The sequence below is a fragment of the Benincasa hispida genome, chromosome 2 (genome assembly GCF_027475165.1).
Source record: "Benincasa hispida cultivar pf3 chromosome 2, pf3_genome.v1.1, whole genome shotgun sequence".
Taxonomy (NCBI): Eukaryota; Viridiplantae; Streptophyta; class Magnoliopsida; order Cucurbitales; family Cucurbitaceae; genus Benincasa; species Benincasa hispida.
Window position 1 is genome coordinate 17390256 of NC_143479.1, and position 19059 is coordinate 17409314.

The 19059-nt window shown below is 35.0% G+C and overlaps 1 pseudogene; it reads right to left on the reverse strand.

Annotated features, from left to right (window-relative positions):
• Positions 1 to 4868: 4868 nt before the first annotated feature.
• LOC150037696 (serine/threonine-protein phosphatase 7 long form homolog) lies at positions 4869 to 9912 on the reverse strand (annotated as a pseudogene).
• Positions 9913 to 19059: the final 9147 nt, after the last annotated feature.

Below are 19059 nucleotides of genomic sequence, written 5' to 3' on the forward strand. Positions count from 1 at the left end.
CTCGTTGTGGTAACGTGAACTTTTTGGTCTACCAGGTCTTCTCAACAACGATGGATCAGGATGTAAGACGGGCATATTATGGTGTGTGATCCAGTAATCTTCATGCGGTACAGGTTGAAATTGAGGAAAGTAACATTCAGCATACGTTGACAATTTGTAGTAGTCCTCAATAAAATCTTCGTAGTTCATGTTAAAATGTGAGCAAGCGACCATAAAATGCGAGCATGGAATGTCGAATACTTTCCACTTGTTACATGAACAGTACCGCTCGATATGATGGCTTGTTCGAGATCACTAAGTATGAAACACCTGAGAGAAATTGTAACACATGAAAAGGTGTGTTTAATTTCAAATCGACATGCTGGTATAATTGCAGCAGTGAACAACCCAACAAATGGTTGGACGGGACCAAAATGTCACCATCATTTCTGCTTACGATATATCGTTAGAAACTTCAATAAAAAGTATAAATTTAATTCATTGAAAAATTATGTTTATCGTGCTGGGTGTCAGTTTCAAATTCAAAAGTTCAACAAAGCAATTGAAGATATCAAAGGAATAAATCGGAGCTGTCTAAGTTTTTTTGACAACATTAGTTTAGAGCAATGGACTTAAGCACATGATGGAGGATTCAGATATGGGCGGATGACGACAAATCTATCAGAGTGCATAAATGGAGTCCTCAAAGGAGCTCAAATGTTGCCTATAAATGCTCTTGCTCAGATAACATTCTTCAAATGCGTGAACTATTTCGAGAAAAGAAGAGCAGAAATAAGGGATGCATTGGAGCGTCAAGATAAATACACCTGGTAAATATTATTTTTTATATATATAATTTATTAATAGTTTATTTCAAACATATTTTATAATACTAAGTGGAGTAAAAATCCAAGTACGCACACGACAAAATAAATAAATGGAACATGAATACAATCATACGATCAATATGAAGGTGTGTTTCATGTGAAGATCGGCCGTCATAGTTTCAATGCCAAAGGAGGAAATGTTTAAATATTGAGGCTAAACAGGTCTGAGTGGTACTGTTCATGTAACAAGTGGCAAGCATTCGACATTCCATGCTCGCATTTTATGGCCGTTTGCTCACATTTTAACATGAACTACAAAGATTTTATTGAGGACTACTACAAATTGTCAACGTATGCTGAATGTTACTCTCCTCAATTTCAACCTGTACTGCATGAAGATTACTGGATCACGTACCTAATATGCCCGTCTTACATCCTGATCCATCGTTGTTGAGAAGACCTGGTAAGCCGAAAAGTTCATGTTACCACAACGAGATGGATTGGACAGAACCAGCCACTCGACAAACTCGACAACGATATGGATTTTGTATCCAGTTAGGACATAATCGAAGGAAGTGTCCTTCGTTATTAAGATGAGCTCCAGATAGTTAGGGATTGAATAATAAACAATTTTTTTTTATTATATATTCATTTTATTGTATATTCAATTTTTTTATTATAATTTATTGTATATTCAATTTTTTATAATAATCTATTGTATATTCATTTTTTTTTTGTAATCAATAAAGTTTTACATTATAATAATCTAATATATTCAATTTATTGTCTAATGATTATTCAATTATAGTATAATAATCTAATATATTCAATTATAATATAATGATTATTCAATTATAGTATGATTATTAGTTCTTTTTTCTCTTTTTTTTTATATATATATTTCTATGGAAAGTTCAAATAAAGTGAAGACTTTCTTAGTATCGCTCTCTCCTAAGATCTCGCTCTCTCAGTATCGCTCTCTCCTAAGATCTCGCTCTCTCTCAATATCTCACTCTCTCTGTTATTGTTGTTATTTTTTCACTAATGATTACTAGTTTTTTTTCTCATTGGTCATGTATATATGGAAAGTAATGATTACAATCTCGCTCTATCTATGGAAAGTAAATAAATTTATTGTATATTCAATTTTTTTATTATAAAGTTGTACATTTTTCTTTTAATTATCCTGTGGAACACATTGATTTTTGTTAATGAGATATTTAATTTTAATTTTTTTATTTTTATGAGATATTATTTTTTTAATTTATTCTTTTTATATATTATGAATAGTAATTATTTTGATATATAAGCTTTTAAATGTCACTGACATAAATAGTAACATCAGATAGTCTAACTCTAAAAAGTTAGGTAAAAAAAACTTCAATATTCAAATTTACATATTTTAGATAATAATTTGGGGACATAATAAATCAAATCAACACTCAAAACCTTTACATGCAAGTCTATAAATAAGACTGTATTATTGATATAAAGAACATAAATTTTAATCACAGTAGAGAGGTAAGATTTTGACGGAGTTTTTTTTTTTAAAAAAAATTATAAATAATAATAAAATCTTTATGACGTCATGCAACAATAAAAAAACATAAGAATATGATGAACCAAAAAGATGAAATGGCCCCATCTACGAGCAATAGCAGTTAAATTCTAAAAGATTTATCCAAATGAGTGTGTTCCTAAACGGGTTAGAAAGAATAACATATCAAGCTGGAAACTCCCAAGTTAAAAAGAAAAAAATTGGAAAATCTCGCTCTCTCTCAAATTCTCGCTCTCTCTCAATATCCCGCTCTCTCTCTTACTCTTCCCTCTTTCGTTTTCTCCCAATACAAAATTATTTTTAACACATCAAGGAGAATGTCGAGCGTTCAAAATTCGACCTATTTAAAAAAAAACAACAATAATTAAACAGATTCAATAATAAAGTTAGGGCAAGGTCGAGGTTTCAAAGTTCGACGTACAAAAATAAAGGGAAAGGTCGAGCGTTCAAAATTCGACCTATTTAAAAAAAACACACAACAACAATATTTTTACAAATAATTTGAAAACAACAATATTTTCCTAAATAGTTTTTAAAAGGACAATATCTTTTTAATAGGGATTGAATAATAAATAATTTTTTTTTATTATATATTCGTTTTATTGTATATTCAATTTTTTTATTATAATTTATTGTATATTCAATTTCTGTTATAATAATCTACTGTATATTCAATTTTTTTTTTTTTTGGTAATCAATAAAGTTTTACATTATAATAATCTAATATATTCAATTTATAGTATAATAATCTCATATATTCAATTTATTCAATTTATTGTCTAATGATTATTCAATTATAGTATAATAATCTAATATATTCAATTTGTTGTCTAATGATTATTCAATTATAGTATGATAATCTAATATATTCAATTATAGTATGATTATTAGCTCTTTTTTCTCTTTTTTTTTTTATATATATTTCTATGGAAAGTTCAAATAAAGTGAAGACTCTTGCTCTCTCCTAAGATCTCGGTCTCTCCTAAGATCTCGCTCTCTCTGTTATTGTTGTTATTTTTCCATTAATGATTACTAGCTTTCATTTCTTCTGGAACAATCACTAGCATTCAATGTGTATTCCTGAATAATCTCATTTTTCAATTATTCAACCATTTCATTTTACCAAGTTCAATGTTAGTCAGATTAGTCAATATAAACTAAATCTCGCTCTCTCCAACATTCTCGCTTTGAATCTCGCTCTCTCTTAAAATCTTGTTCAACATCTCGCTCTCTCCTACTATCTCGCTTTGAATCTCACTCTCTCCTTAATCTGCTTCAACCCACTTATCTCCTTAATCGCTTTGAAGTTTCGACATGTGTGTAACCTTCGACAACCTAATATACAAAATTTTGATTCGCCTGGAGTTCGCTCCCAGAAATATAGCCATCCCCACCTCCTCAAGTCAATCCCACAAGCCTCCGTCTAATTCGAAATGATAACAAAATGCATAGGTTGTTAGAAGCAGCTCGAGTACACAGATACATATAGTATACCATCTCATTACTTTATTTCCTCTATGAGGGAAAAAGAAAAGTAATAAACCTGCAATCTTGAGGGTGGATATGTGTCGAAACTTCAACCTTCGACAACCTAAGCGAGGTTCGCGAGATTTCCCTTGTCAAGGGTTGAAGTTTCGGCCTATGTATTATTTCCAAGTTTTTCTTTGTTCGTCGAGTTCTCAACGTTCAACCTCTAGCCTCGAACTCCCAAAATAACAATATTTCTCTAATAAGTTTCAAAACAACAATATTTCTCTAATAAGTTTTGAAAACAACAATATTAATATTAAAGGTCCCTTTTAATTCGGTAACAATTTCACGAATTTTTTTTAAAATAATGTTTTTTTAAATAAATAATGACAAAAATAGGGTTGGGGGAAAATATTTTCAAAAATAAATGTTTTGGAAAAGTATTGGTAGATTTAGGGTAGTGAAATCATGTACCCAGTACACGATTTCCATGGTACACGAGTCCATTTAATCCAGTCAGCTGACCATGTCAGCTGACTGGTTGACCGGTCAAACGAACTCATGTACCCAGTACACGAGTTCGCTTATAATTTTTTTTTTTGTTTAAAGTATAAAAATTACTTTGGAATTGGGAAGCCCTTAGATTCTTATGATTTATGTTTGTATTATTTAGAAGAATGAGTTTTAGAAGGTTTGCATAATTTACAAGCTTGAAATTTGTAAATATTTGAATGTACAAATCTTTGAGATGATTTTTGAATACTTTTGTACTTCTATTATTTCAAATTACTAGTTTAAGTAAAACACAAAATTATATTTGGCTTACAAAACTAAAATTCATGAATGAAAAATTTATAATCCAAATGTTCTAATTTATGTGTTGGACAAACAATGCTAAAATTAGTATAACTCAACGGACATAAAATTTGTACTTTTGACTCTGTTGATATTAAATAATATTTACAATTAGTTCTTTTGAGATTTGCAATTCGAAAATGATACAATGTGGGATTTAAAAACGACCCCCCTGGCCTTTACTCCTCAGGAGGGTTGTCTTCGTGTCCCTCTAAATTAGGTTCACCCCGTTGTCGCGCTCGTCTACAACAAATACGTCTTTGATCGGTGTCAGCAATATTGAGTTGTCTTGTTTGTTGAATAATACTTTCTATGTTCATCAATGTTTGCTGACACATTGAACTCAATTCTGGAAGGTTGTTCTGCACTAAATATTGTTGAACTTCACTGATAAAATTATTCTGTAGAATAAAAAAAAATATTAAACAATATTCATATTATATATATGGAAAATGTCTAATTTGAAATATCTTACCATGCAGTAATAGTAAGCACCGTCTGGTGAGATAAATTGCCTCATGATCGAATTATACTAGGGAAAGTAGTCGCCTGATACGGCTGGCCCATCTATTAATTCTCCCTGTGCACAATGATCACGTCGTCCATGCCAGTAGGATAAATACTCCACATGGATTCGACGCCATCTTGGTCGTGCTTACCCCTTAAATCGATCTAGTGTAGTTCTGGGAGTGTATAGGACAACGAAGGTATTGTTTATCGTATCCCGAACTGTCTCAGCACATGATCTGGATGATGCCACTCTACTATATGGAAGCATATAAGAGGGCTAACAGTTAACTAGATGTCTTCACCATCACGACAATAATCAGGTAATGATGACCAAATCTGTGAGTATGGCGTCCAAATAACCTGACAAAAAAAAAGTATACATATAAAATTTTTTAAATATTCATTTATATACATATTTACTACTTGATTGGGCGTCAGCATGTCAAATGTTTTCCTGTACACAAGCAACATATTTGCTGACTGTTCAGAGGTAGCTAATACACCACTCCATCTAAAATTATAAAAAATATAATTAATTTATATTCTTACATAAAATGGTAACGAAATAAATATATAAATAAAATAATACCTAGCACTAAGTAGCCGATGATCTGGGGCTTGTAGTTGGACTTGTGGTGCTACGATTGGAAATCGATTATAAGCCTACACTTGTAATAGTATCAGTGGCCCCGCTATTTCCAATGCTTGTGCATTGGAAACCCGACAAAGTTCTTTGTACAACCATGCAAGACATGCACCACCCCACGAGTACGTAACATGTCACACCCTGTTCTAAATTTTCCTTCTAACCTAGAACGAAGCGTGAAGACGTTAAACATCACTTCTCTCCATGACATCTAACGTCCCAATTCTTAACATATCCTGTACTCAAGATCAAACCCAAACCTCCAAAACCCATTTCCAAAAATAATCTATGTTCATTGACAGAGTTTAGGAATTTGATTAAGTTTAAATCACAATACTATTTAAAGAGATTTACAGACCAACAGTAAGGATTATTTTGAACAAAACCTCCCATGACATGTAACTCACAAGTTCTAGCTGTTCTGGAATACTCTCAAATACATGCACAAACAATACAACGGATGTTTAATAACACTAGTGGCGTTTGACAGCTCAGCAAGCACCACGAACTTGTCGCTACCTGGGGGTGGGGAAAAACATAAAACATGGAAAGCATGAGCTATAGCCCAGTGAGTGGTAGTTTAATATAAACATAAGCTATCACTTTCTAAATCATCAATAAAGTTTATCAAATCATTTAGTAAACCATTGAACAAAGTATAAAAGATTCAACAGCATCTCAAACACGTGCTGGTAAAAAAAATGGCATGATAAACTCTCTTAAGCACATTATAAAGCATTCAGTCGTTATCAGAAAACCACACCAACTCTGTACCCAAATACTCGTTTACAACGGCGGGTTACTCTAGACAAAGAATGCCCCCCGCGGTGTAGACCAAATCACAAGGTCATACGTGCACGTAGAGCTGCCTCAAGGCTAAGCATAAATACACACCACAGGCCCAGGTTACTCTGGACTCCCCGGTATACTCTGACCACATCTGACCTTGGAGGTAGCCCTTTGATAGCCTTGGTGGCGCTACAGGCGCAAGTTCCTCTGGACTTCCCGGTATACTCTGGCCACATCTGACCCCGGTAGCCCCCTGATCGCCTGAGCGATGCTACTGAAACGCATTCAAGTAGCACGAAAAAATAACCATCTCTCGGGTACAAGAATTAGTAGTTTGAAACCACTTTCACAAACATTCAACATTTTTAAATTCAACATCAAGAGGTTTTCATATAAAACCATACAAGTCACAATTGTATAAACTTTCGTTCCAAACTACATTGTCATAAAACAGGTTCATATAAACCAACGAAAGTTCAGAAATCCTGATTTAAACATTTTTGAAATATTTTTCAAGTAAAACAGATCATGACATCACATTTCATAAATCATAGTATACTATCATATATAATTACTTTCTATAACCATACAAATCACAATTGTATAAACTCTGGTTCCAAACTACACTGTCATAAAACAGGTTCATATAAACCAATGAGAGTTCAGAAATCCCAATTTAAACATTTTTTGAAATATTTTTCAAGTAAAACAGATCATGTCATCACATTTCATAAATCATAGTATACTATCATATATAATTACTTTCTATATCAAAACATTTGAAAATAGACCACTCACTGTTAATCGGCTCCTCCTCATAATTTCGGTTTCTCCATCTCCCGTTTATCCTGAAATTATATTGATAATCCTCTAGTTATCCTCCACATGACCATAATCCAATTATTTGAAAATTAATCTTCAAGTATAACCAATTTCACTTAAACTTTTGCCAAAACCCTAATTTGATCCAAGGTAGAGTTTGATTTGTAATTTTTTTCACTCAATTGCTCTAAAATTAACTCAAGACCTTAAAATTAATCTTCAATAAAAACTAATTCTATTCCAATTTTCCTTAATTTTTCTCATTAACCCTAATTAGGGTTTACTTCAAATTAACCCCTTCATCAACTTCATAGTTGACTTAAGATCCCAATTTCTTCAAAATTCAAGGTTTAAGGTATCATAACAATACCAATTGGATCCCTAATTATGCTTGAGAACACCTTAATTAACCTAAAATTGATTTTCCAGCTTATAATGACGGACAATAGATGAGAGACAGAAGTCAAACAGGAAAGTCAACTCTTTCCTCAACCTCCGGCTCAAAAATCTCCAGATTTGGCCTCTGTTTTTCTGGTGAGCGTTTCAGACTTAAATTCATTATTTTCCAGCCATTTAAAGCTTAATTAGCCTATAAAAACCTTTTACCCATCCTCTTCATTTACTTACCTCAAAGTTTTGACGTCCGAATTGCCCTAGAACTCCCGGAATCGACCAAACTCTCCCTGATACCCCTGTTTTTTCGGCGAGAAAAAGAAGAATTTTCAGAACTTAAAATCACAAACTCCAGACAATAACGATCAAATAAAAGACCATAGAAGTCTAGAAGGACCTTATAAGTAACTTACCTTTAAATTTGGAGCTTCGAATTAGTCTCTAACTTCACGAATTTACTAAACACCCGAGCATCCTCTGTTTTCCCGATAACTCTAGTGCCACTGTTTTTCTTCGTTTTCCTTACTTCATCGGCTAAATTTCTTCAAATCAAGCCTCCCAAGAACTTCTTCTTTACTTCCTCTTTAAGTTTCTTTGATTTTGCCCAATTTTGATTCACAAGAACGACCCTAATTCGAAAACAACTTTTTTCCTCTTCTTCGGTCGGCCAAACTAAAAAATTTCGCAATTCCCTTTCTCTCTTCGTTTTACAGCTTCAATTTTCAGTTTAACACGTGCCCAGATGATTAATCCTTAACCTCAAAGCCATCCAATGAGAAATTTCAATAGAAAGCACCTTAAATTTTCCAAAATCTCTCAAAATCTCTTTTTTCTTCTTCCTCTCGGTTTTCCTATTAATTCACCAATTTTCAGTCAAAATTAGCTGTAATGTCCTTTAAGAAAAATTTTAATAAACCTCTTACTTACTAACCTCAAAAATTTCAGCTTCAAATTCGGTTTCTACAGCTTGAAAACTTCATAAAACTGAACCCTACTCAGACTGTCTGAAATTCAGTCTTAACTCGACTTTTCCCTTAAATTTCCTTTGATTTTCAGCTAGCTTTTCCCAATAAGTCTTAAACAAGCCAAATTTACTTTTAAAATTCATAAATTACCAAAATTTCACCACATTTCAAGATGACTTTTTTTTTACTTTGACTTTGACCATTTGACATTTGACTTTTACAATGGACTTTGACCTATCCCGGGCATGTCAAATCATCATTGAATTTACTTTACATGCTTAACTAGGTTCGTTACCTCAAATTATTCCTCCAATCCTTATTTCCTCTTCCTAAATGAAACAAACGTCAATCCAAATATTTTTATTTTTAATTATAAATCTTAACAAGAGATCCAGATCAAACTTTATCTCAAGTCCCCGAGTTCAATCTCAACTATGTGCTTCTTAATATCCCAAGAAAAAGTAGAAGAAGAGAGGGCTTACATACCAGCGTGCTCAAAATCAGATAATAATGGGAGGAACATGAGATGCACCAGAGTGTTTGACTTATCAGCAAATAAAAATCCTCCAATAAGCTGCAGATGTATGCTCGTGCGTACCTATGTATGCTGTAGTCGTCGGCATCAGAAGGTAATTCGGGAAACTGGGACGCCAACCAAGGGATACTCAATCTTGATCCCTTCAGATCCTCTAGTAGAACGCCTAAGAGCTCTTCACAGACGTTCTTCCAATCATACTGTAGTGAGTCTGTCAGTGGTTGCCCGTCCACTCTAAACCCAAATTGTACGGCGACATCCTGCAGCGTAATAGTGCATTCCCCACAGGGCAGGTGAAATGTGTGGGTCTCTGGTCTCCAGCGCTCAATTAGAGCAGTAATCATGTGCCAATCATGCTGGATGAAACCAATCTGTGCAACCTCAAGAAAACTCGCCTCCTGAACGTATGAAATGATGCGATGATCAAATGGGATAGTACTCTGTGTAGTCGCCTCCCTCCTCCGACAACTCAACACTGTAGTGGACGAACTATCCCATACTATCTGTGAATGATGCGTGTTTTGTTGGTACAATTGGACAGGATTAGAAGGACCAGACTCCATTACCTAAAAAGTTCAAACTATATTACATAATAGAATCGATAACATAAAAGATACATAAAAAGTACATAAGTTCTAAGTTTTCTAAGTTTAAATCAATCATATATAAACTATATAATACATTATATATAAACTATACATAAATTATACATACATAAATAAACAAAAACTATATATAAACTATAGTTTATACATACAAAATTATACATACATACATAAATAAATTATACATACATACTTACATAAACTATACATACATACATAAACTATAACTATATATACATAAATACATACATATATAAACTATACATAAACTATAAATACATACATACATACATAAATAAATTATACATACATAAACTATACATACATAAACTATAACCATACATAAACTATAACTATTTATACATAAACTATAACTATTTATACATATATAAACTATAACTATTTACACATACATAAAATATAATTATTTATACATACTTAAACTATAACTATTTATACATACATAAACTATAACTATTTATACATACATAAACTGTAACTATTTATACATACTTAAACTATTACTATTTATACATACATAAACTAACTATACATAAACTATACAAAAATGTAGGAATATACCAAGCAAAATTTAGCCCAAAAACATGCAAAAACATACATATAAATACATATCAGCCCAACTAGAGAAAGAAATATACCAAGCAAAATTCAGCAGCAAAAAATGTAGGAAAATCGAGAACCACGACCGCTAGATTCGGTGAAGATCAAATGGAGGACTGAAAGTTGAGAAAAATCAAAGTTTTGAAAGATTTCGGTGAAATAGAGGCTTCGGTGAGGAAAATCAATGATGGTTTCGGTGAGGGATTGACGGTTTGGGCGAGGGAAATCGGCGGTAGGGAATATGAGTAGCCGTTTCGGTGAGGAAGAAGAAGGGTTGGGGCAGAGCTTTTAAGGCGTGGAAGTCGTGTACCCAGTACACGACTTAGGGTAATCATGTACCCAGTACACGATTTCCTCAGTCAAACCTGTATGACTGCCACGCCAGACTGGGCGTGCCAGGTGGCCAGGGATTCGTGTACCCGGTACACGATTTAGGTGTAATCGTATACCCGATACACGATTTAAACACCTATTTTTGGGAATACTTTCCCCCCAACCCTATTTTTGTCTTTATTTATTAAAAAAATATTATTTAAAAAAAATCCAATTTTGCCCTCGAGATAAATTATACTTTCACAATTTCACTCTTGGACTGAATTTGAAAAGCGATCCAAAGTAGGAAAGAAAAGTTCTTCTCGACAGGAAAAAAAGGCTTCTCAAGGTTGTAGTCCAGGCCATCTCAAGTTATATGATGAGTTGTTTCAATTTATCTTATAGTCTCTGCAAGGATCTCGAACAGATGCGTGCTCATTTTGGTGGAATTCTATCGAGGAAAAGAAGAAAATCCACATGAGAAGCTAGAAAAAGCTTTGCTTTATTAAGGACGTCGGGGATCTAGGATTCTAGAATTTCAAAATCTTCAACCAAACATTGTTGGCTAAGCACAATTGGCGAATTTTGAAAAATCTCAACTCTCCTTTTGTCAAGCTTTTGAATTGTAGATATTTTTGGAATGCAGATTTTATGAAGGCTAAATTAGGGTATAATCCGTCCTATTCTAAGTATTTTGTGGAGGACAGACCTTTTTAGTCGAGGCATTCGTTGAAGGATCGGAAATGGCAATGATGTCTGCATTTTAGAGGATCTTTGGATCCCTAATGAGGGGATTTTCAAACCAAGTTGGGGCCACAAAAGTGTTAATGACAAAAAATGTCCTTAATCAATGCTGAGAAGTTGTGGAATGAGGATCTTCCCTGAGATTTGTTTCTTCCCTATAATGTTGTAGATATCACATATTCCTATATGTATGAGGCTCTACAACGATGAGGTTTTTTTGACATTTTGATAAGAGAGTTTTTTTAGTTAAAAGTTCCTATCACTTGGGAGTTAGGTTGTGTGGTTTGTTTACCACGTCTTCATCGAACTTTGTGGAGCCTTATAAATCTTGGAAGGCTTTATGGGTTGCCAGAGTCAAATCAAAAGTAAAACATTACTGCTGGAGAATCTTTAACAATCCAATCCCCATCAACATCAACTTACACTCTAAAGAGATTTTTCTTAACTCTCTTCGTCCTTTTTGCAGGGCTTATGTGGAATCTACTAGTTGAAGGTTTGGAAAACCCGTGTGGAAGTATCATATGCAATCATGTCTCTCAATTAATTTTACAAAACATACATAAATAAGAGATGTGACATAAACAAAGCATGATAAACATTGAATACCCTATAACTTACTTTTACAAAACACGAGAAGACCAAGGAGAACATACCCTTGAAATCACAAAGTCTTCTCGCTCTCCTCTCCTATGTACTACATGAACTCAACGAACAATATCTCCAAGCACAGCAACACCAAATGAACACCACCAACAATGATTTCTTAGTATTCTCTATAGGGCGAGAAATCAAGTAAGAGGTGTGGGCTTTGCTCTTAATTTTAGCAGGGAGAGATGTGTTGAGAGGATGAGTTTCTAAGTGATCAAAAATTGAGAAGCTCTATTATCAAGAATGATCTCCAACTCCCTCTGAAAGAAAATTTTATCATGAAAAAAACTTTCACGATAACTACAAGAGAGTGGGGTGGAGGGAGTTACATTAATTTAAATTAATTAAAATAAAATTTAATTCAATTTAATTTAATTTAACATATAACACACACACACACACTATCTACTTTAATATATGTATATATAATAAACTTTACGTTATATCAAATATAACACTAACCTATAGTTTATATTATCACATATAATATAAGCGATAATTTATTATCCTCTCATTTAGCTTATAGTATTTAATATCAATCAAATTCATATTAAATTTAATCTATAGTTTTTATATGAATCATATTCAAATATTTATTTCCTCTCAAATAAAAATTATGTTATAATGTATCAAATATATTATATTAATTATATCACATATAATTAATTTTCTCAACTAATTTGAACAATTCAAATTAATCCAAAATTAATTTGATTCTTTATATCAGTCGAGCTACCAAGGAAACCTTATGGACCTATAGTTTGAAGCTCCAATGGTACGTGATAAATGAATTAAACTCTTTAATTAAATTAACCAACTTCCGTTAATTGTCGTCACTCCACTAAAGATAGACAACTATATTCTTTGCACTACAGATATATTTATGTGTCCATTGGATATAACCAATCAACGACGTGTTAAACTTTCACAAATTACTTGTAAGTACAATTGGGCCAAAATTACCGTTTGCCTCTGTAGTAACATCTAACTTATTAAGTATAACTAATCCCTCTAATGAACAATAAGTCATAGTCCAACTATGACCAAACCCCTTTCGGACTAGGAGAGAATGTGGCTTCACATTGTTAAAGCCTCGGAATCATCCCTTAAGGGAGTAATTTCTCTACTTACTCTAACTATAGAGATGAGTGAATTCCTTCTTGTGTAGCTGCATTCCCAGCTTACCAATCAGACGAATCCCCAAAATGGTAAGCATATTGAGTCGGCGCACTGGCCACTCTCACCCATGCAAATCAAATGACCATCTTTATAGGCAGGAGTTCACAACTCACTCAGGGTTTAGGTCAAGTCACCTATGGTCATTCTAAGGAAATGTAAGTCTCTTTTATCAACGGTGTTATACAACGGGACTATTCATTTCGTGGTTCGCTCTTATAAACTCTTTATGTAGAACACCCCACTCCCATGTCTTCACATGAATGATTAGGATCAACTCATTTGTAGTACTTTGTAGGTTGTCCCTATTTATAGGTTACCTCAAATGGGCACAGGGGGGTTACTTTTATGATCCTAAGGAAAAAAAAAGTGTTTGTATCGACAAACGCTACTTTTCTTGAGAAGGATCATATAAGGGAGCACAATCCACGAAGTAAAGTCGTGTTACGTGAACTTTCCAAAGAAACTACTGAAACTTCAACAAGAGTTGTTAAAGAGCCCACATCAACAAGAGTGGTTGATGGGAGTTCATCTAGTAGGTCAAATCCACCTCAAGAGTTGAGGGAACCTCGATGTAGTGGGAGGGTTGCGAACCCACCTATTCACTATATGGGTTTAACTGAAATCCTAGCTATAGTAGCTGATGGCGAGCTTAAGGATCTGTTGTCTTACAAGAAGGCAATGGAGAATGTTGACAGAGATAAATGGGTTAACGCCATGGATGTTGAAATGAAGTTTATGCACTTCAACTCAGTATGGGATTTTGTAGATCAACCTGATGGGGTTAAACCTATAGGTTATAAATAGATCTACAAGAGGAAATAGGGTGTCGATGGGAAGGTGCAAACCTTCAAGGCTAGACTTGTGGCAAAGGGTTATATCCAGTTGGAGGGAGTTGATTGTAAGGAGACTTTCTCACATGTTGTCATGCTTAAGCCTTTTTGCATCCTCCTATCCATCGCCTCATATTATGACTATGAGATATGGCAGATGGATGTCAAGGCTGCCTTTCTAAATGGTAATCTTGAGGAGACCATTTATATGGTGCAACCCGAGGGATTCATAGTCCAAGGTCAAGAGCAAAAGGTTTGCAAACTGAATTGGTCCATTTATGGGCTGAAACAGGCATCTCGATCTTGTAACATAAGGTTTGATACTGCAACCAAATCTTACAGCTTTAACCAGAATGTTGATGAGCCTTGTGTCTACAAGAAAATCATCAACAGTTCAATAGTTTTCCTAATGTTATATGTAGACGATATCCTACAAATTGGGAATGATGTAGGCTTACTGACTTCGGTTAAGAACTGACTAGTGACCCAATTTCAAATGAAAGATTTGGGAGAGACTCAGTTTGTTCTTGGGATTCAAATCTTTCGAGATTAAAAGAACAAGTGCTAGCGCTGTCTTAAGCATCGTATATTGACAAGATGTTGATCAAGTACTCGATGTAGAACTCCAAAAGGGACTTTTTGCCTTTTTGGCATGGAGTTACATTGTTTAAGGAATAGTATCCTAAGACACCTCAAGAGGTTGAGGAAATGAGACGAGTCCCATATGCATCTGCTATTGCCAGTTTGATGTACGGGATGTTACGTCCTAGACCTGACATCTATTACACTGTGGGGATAGTCAGTAGATATCAGTCTAATCCAGGATAGGGTCATTAGACAACCGTCAAGAATATCCTAAAGTATCTTCGGAGAATAAGGAACTACATACTTGTGTATGGTTTTAAGGATTTGATCCTTACGAGATATATGGACTCTGATTTTCAGACTGATAAAGATTCTTGGAAATCCACTTCAGGATCAGTGTTCACTTTTAATGGAGAAGCTGTAGTATGGCGAAGCACTAAGCAGGGGTGCATCGCTGACTCCACCATGGAGTCCGAGTATGTAGTTGCTAAGGAGGTTGTTTGGCTCAGGAAGTTCCTGACTGATTTGGAAGTTGTTCCAGACATGTCTAGGCCCATCACCTTTTATTGTTGTGATAATAATGGTGCTATGGCGAATTCCAGGCAGCCTAAGAGTCATAAGCGCGACAAAGTATATAAAGCGAAAATACCATCTCATCCGCGAGATTGTGCATCGAGAGGACATGATAGTCATGAAGATGGCTTCAGAGCACAACATTGCTGATCTGTTTATGAAGGTCTTTAGTGGAGTGCCCAACAGTTAATGGATGGTGGACATCGTGATTAAAGAGTTTAGTCAGTTATTCACGTACCGTTGGAACTTCAAGCTATAGGTCCATAAGGTTCCCTTGGTATTATTTTATGATGTGGAATTATGGATGAAATGCGATGATGAAATTGCATTGAGCACTCAAGTTTTCTCAGTGGAATCCAAGTGTAAACCCCACTGAGTTCCTGGTAAGTCCATGGTCGAACTCAGGGACTTGGGAAAATAGGTTGTAGTGGTAATTTTAGAAACTTTGCGGTAACCGGTAACTCAAATGTTGTTTGGTTTTGTTGATTCCGGTAATGGAAAATAAACAAATGCGGCAGATTTGAGGAAAGTTAGTTGTGTGATAGATGCACTGAGTATGCGGATGAACGGGTTGAGAAGGTTTTTAGCTAGCGTTACTTGGGAATGCATCAGACTATGCGATCATGCTACAACCATGCACAGTAAATCATTTTCCAATGCAAATGCGGTGCTCCTAAGTCTAGGACGCATGTGTTGAATGCAAAAGTGTCCATAGAGCTTATTCCTAAGTTTCTACTCTTTTCCTATGCGATGATGCAAGATGCACAAAGGTAAAGTGACTGCACACAATCATATCTTATCTCTAGAATGCATGCGATGCGTTAATAGCAAACAATGCTTATTTCTAATACCTCTTGATTATGCATTCTAATCTGACTCTCCCGAGCCTATATTCTAACCTGACTTTTCCAAGCCAAAATCCTATCCTTAGACTACCCTCTCGAGTATCTCTAATGGACGAATGAAGCATACATAATACAAGAGAATTGCATAGAATGAAGATCCCCAGTTATGCTAGTTAAGTGCTTCTCAACCCATTCAACAGATTTAGCTACTCATGCATAAATAATAGAGAGTGAACAAATATAGAGAAGTAAATTCCATTTCTATAAATGAGTTTGAGTACAAATAATAATGGAAGATAAAGGTAGAGAGCCTGGTAGCAATCCGTTGCTGACCGAGGCTTTTATACTGGAAATCTCTATTCAGTTCAAAAGATATTCCTGCTTCCGCAAGAACTGGCCCTCTCTCTGATCTTAAAGCTTCCGGCGCTCTCCCAAGCTTACCGAAACGATCTATCAACACAACTTCCTTCTCTCGCTTCTGCCTTAGAATAAAAGAAAATCTAAGAACAAGACTAAACTATCTAAGGAAAAATTCTCTAACTCTCCGAACTCCTTTTCTGAAGGATTTCTTTGGTATTTATAGAGCTTCGAGGTGAAGGGCGGCTCCTCTTTTGCACAGATGGGATGGCTTTAATTCTCTGACTGATGCGCCGAATATTTGTCATCGAAAAGCTGAATGTACTTGTTATCGTTAGCGGCTGTCAATTAATTCGGATTTGACCATCATCAGCTTTATGTCCCATCGTGATTAATTATGCCTTTCACCCAGATGCGCCTACCAAGTTGCGCCGACTTTATGCGGCAATCCTTCTTGAGCAGATGTTTGCGAACACAAATCACCACAAAGCCTTGCGGTAATGCTGCGCTCGACCAATGATTTTCTGTGATCGCTCTTTCCACCTTGCGTCAACGCATATTCTGCATAAAAATACAAAAATCAACTGTTCCTATGCGATGAACGCATGCGACCGCAATGTTATAGACTTAATACTCTTTGGACGCGATCTAATCATATTTTATCAATGCAAGCTAGCATTATTTAAGAACTTAGCACTAAGATAACGTGCATTTCTGCCCGTTATCACACCCCCAAATTTAAACAATGCTTGTCCTCAAGCATAAGCTAATGATTTCCTTTAGCAAGTCGACTGCAAGTCTCTTTTCCTAGATTTCTCAAGGATACTTCATTCAACTCCTATACACCAAAGTCTCCTTAAGTCTTATTCAAGCCTCTTCTTAAAATATTTCTAAGACCTAGGGATCGCAGGCTTAACCTTCAAAAGGACTTTACTCGATTCCGAGACATCGCATGATTTATTTCAAAAGGAAAACTTTTCCACCAGGGTGTCAAATGATCTTTTATCCTTGAATATTTCTTGACATTATTATTTTTTTTTCTGACCTTGTGCTGATCCAAGTGCCTTGCCTTCATTTTGGCTTGCCCCCACGTGTGTCATGTGGACATCCAACTATGAGCAATGCGCTCTTTCTCAGACTAAACTCATACCTATTTGGCGGTGGAGTTGCGGTCATTTATATTTATGCATTGATCCTGGCAACTTACTTTCGTTTTGGCTTGCCCCAACGTGTGTCATGTGGACATCCAACTACGAGTAAGTGCCCTTCACAACTTAACTCTTATCAACATGGGTTTCCCCATTGCATTGATAGTGGAGTTGTTATTCTCAATTTTTTTTCTTCAAACTAGAAAGGTCGAAAATAAATACCTCACCCCTAAATTTAAAATGCGGAAATGTCTTTATTGCCAAAAGATTGAAAGAAGTCATGCGATGTTCTCAGAAAGCTTTGTAAAGAGAGTTTGAAAGAAAGCTAGCAGATCTCTAACTTCTAGAAATATTTTATGAGGTGACTGTCTTAAAATTAAGTTGACTCTAGTATATACGAAAGAAATAGAAGCATGTTTTTCATCATTAAAATCATAGTTGGCAAAGAGACAGCATGCGGTAACTTACTAAATTTATCCATGTCAAATGATTGCGGTAATCAAAGAGGGTGCAGTGATAAAACTTTTAAACTAAAATGCGATGCGATATTGCAAAATTTGAAATAAAGTTAAGGAAGAATACAACCCCCAAATTTGCGTTGTCACCCGCATTTTGTATTAATGCATCCTTCTTTGTGGTAATATATCTTCTTTGGATTGCGGTAATGGAATAAGATAAGTTTCTTCTTCGTGTAACACGTCTGCAATCCTGCGCCTCGATCGTTGCAAGAAAACAATGAGAGGGTCAAATAATTTTAAACAAAACAAAATTCTTTTATTACAATCGCCATTTTTTTTTTAGAGAATGAAGTAGTAAGTAAAATGCAGATAGATAAATGATGATTAAAGTGTCAAAGAAATGAGAGTTCAAGAACTAAACAAAGGATACTCCAGAAGGCTTACGCCCCAGATGATGTTGCTTGCCAGTGCAGGGGCCACTCCATTTTTCTCTATTCCGTGTTTTTCAGATCCACAGAGGTCTTTTCTTCCTGAAAATCACCCCCGCAGTATGCCTTAACTCTTTGCCCATTAACCTTAAATGTATAACTCCCGTGTTGAGTGATCAGCTCCACCGTACCATGTTGGGATATTGCTTTAATGATGAAGGATCCGGACCAGTGCAATTTTAGTTTTCCATGTAAGAGCCGTAGTCGTGAGTTGAATAGTAAGACCTTCTGCTCGACTTGGAGGTTCTTGCCACATATGTGTTTGTCGTGCCAACGCTTTGTGCGCTCCTTGTAAATCTTTGCGTTCTCATATGCGT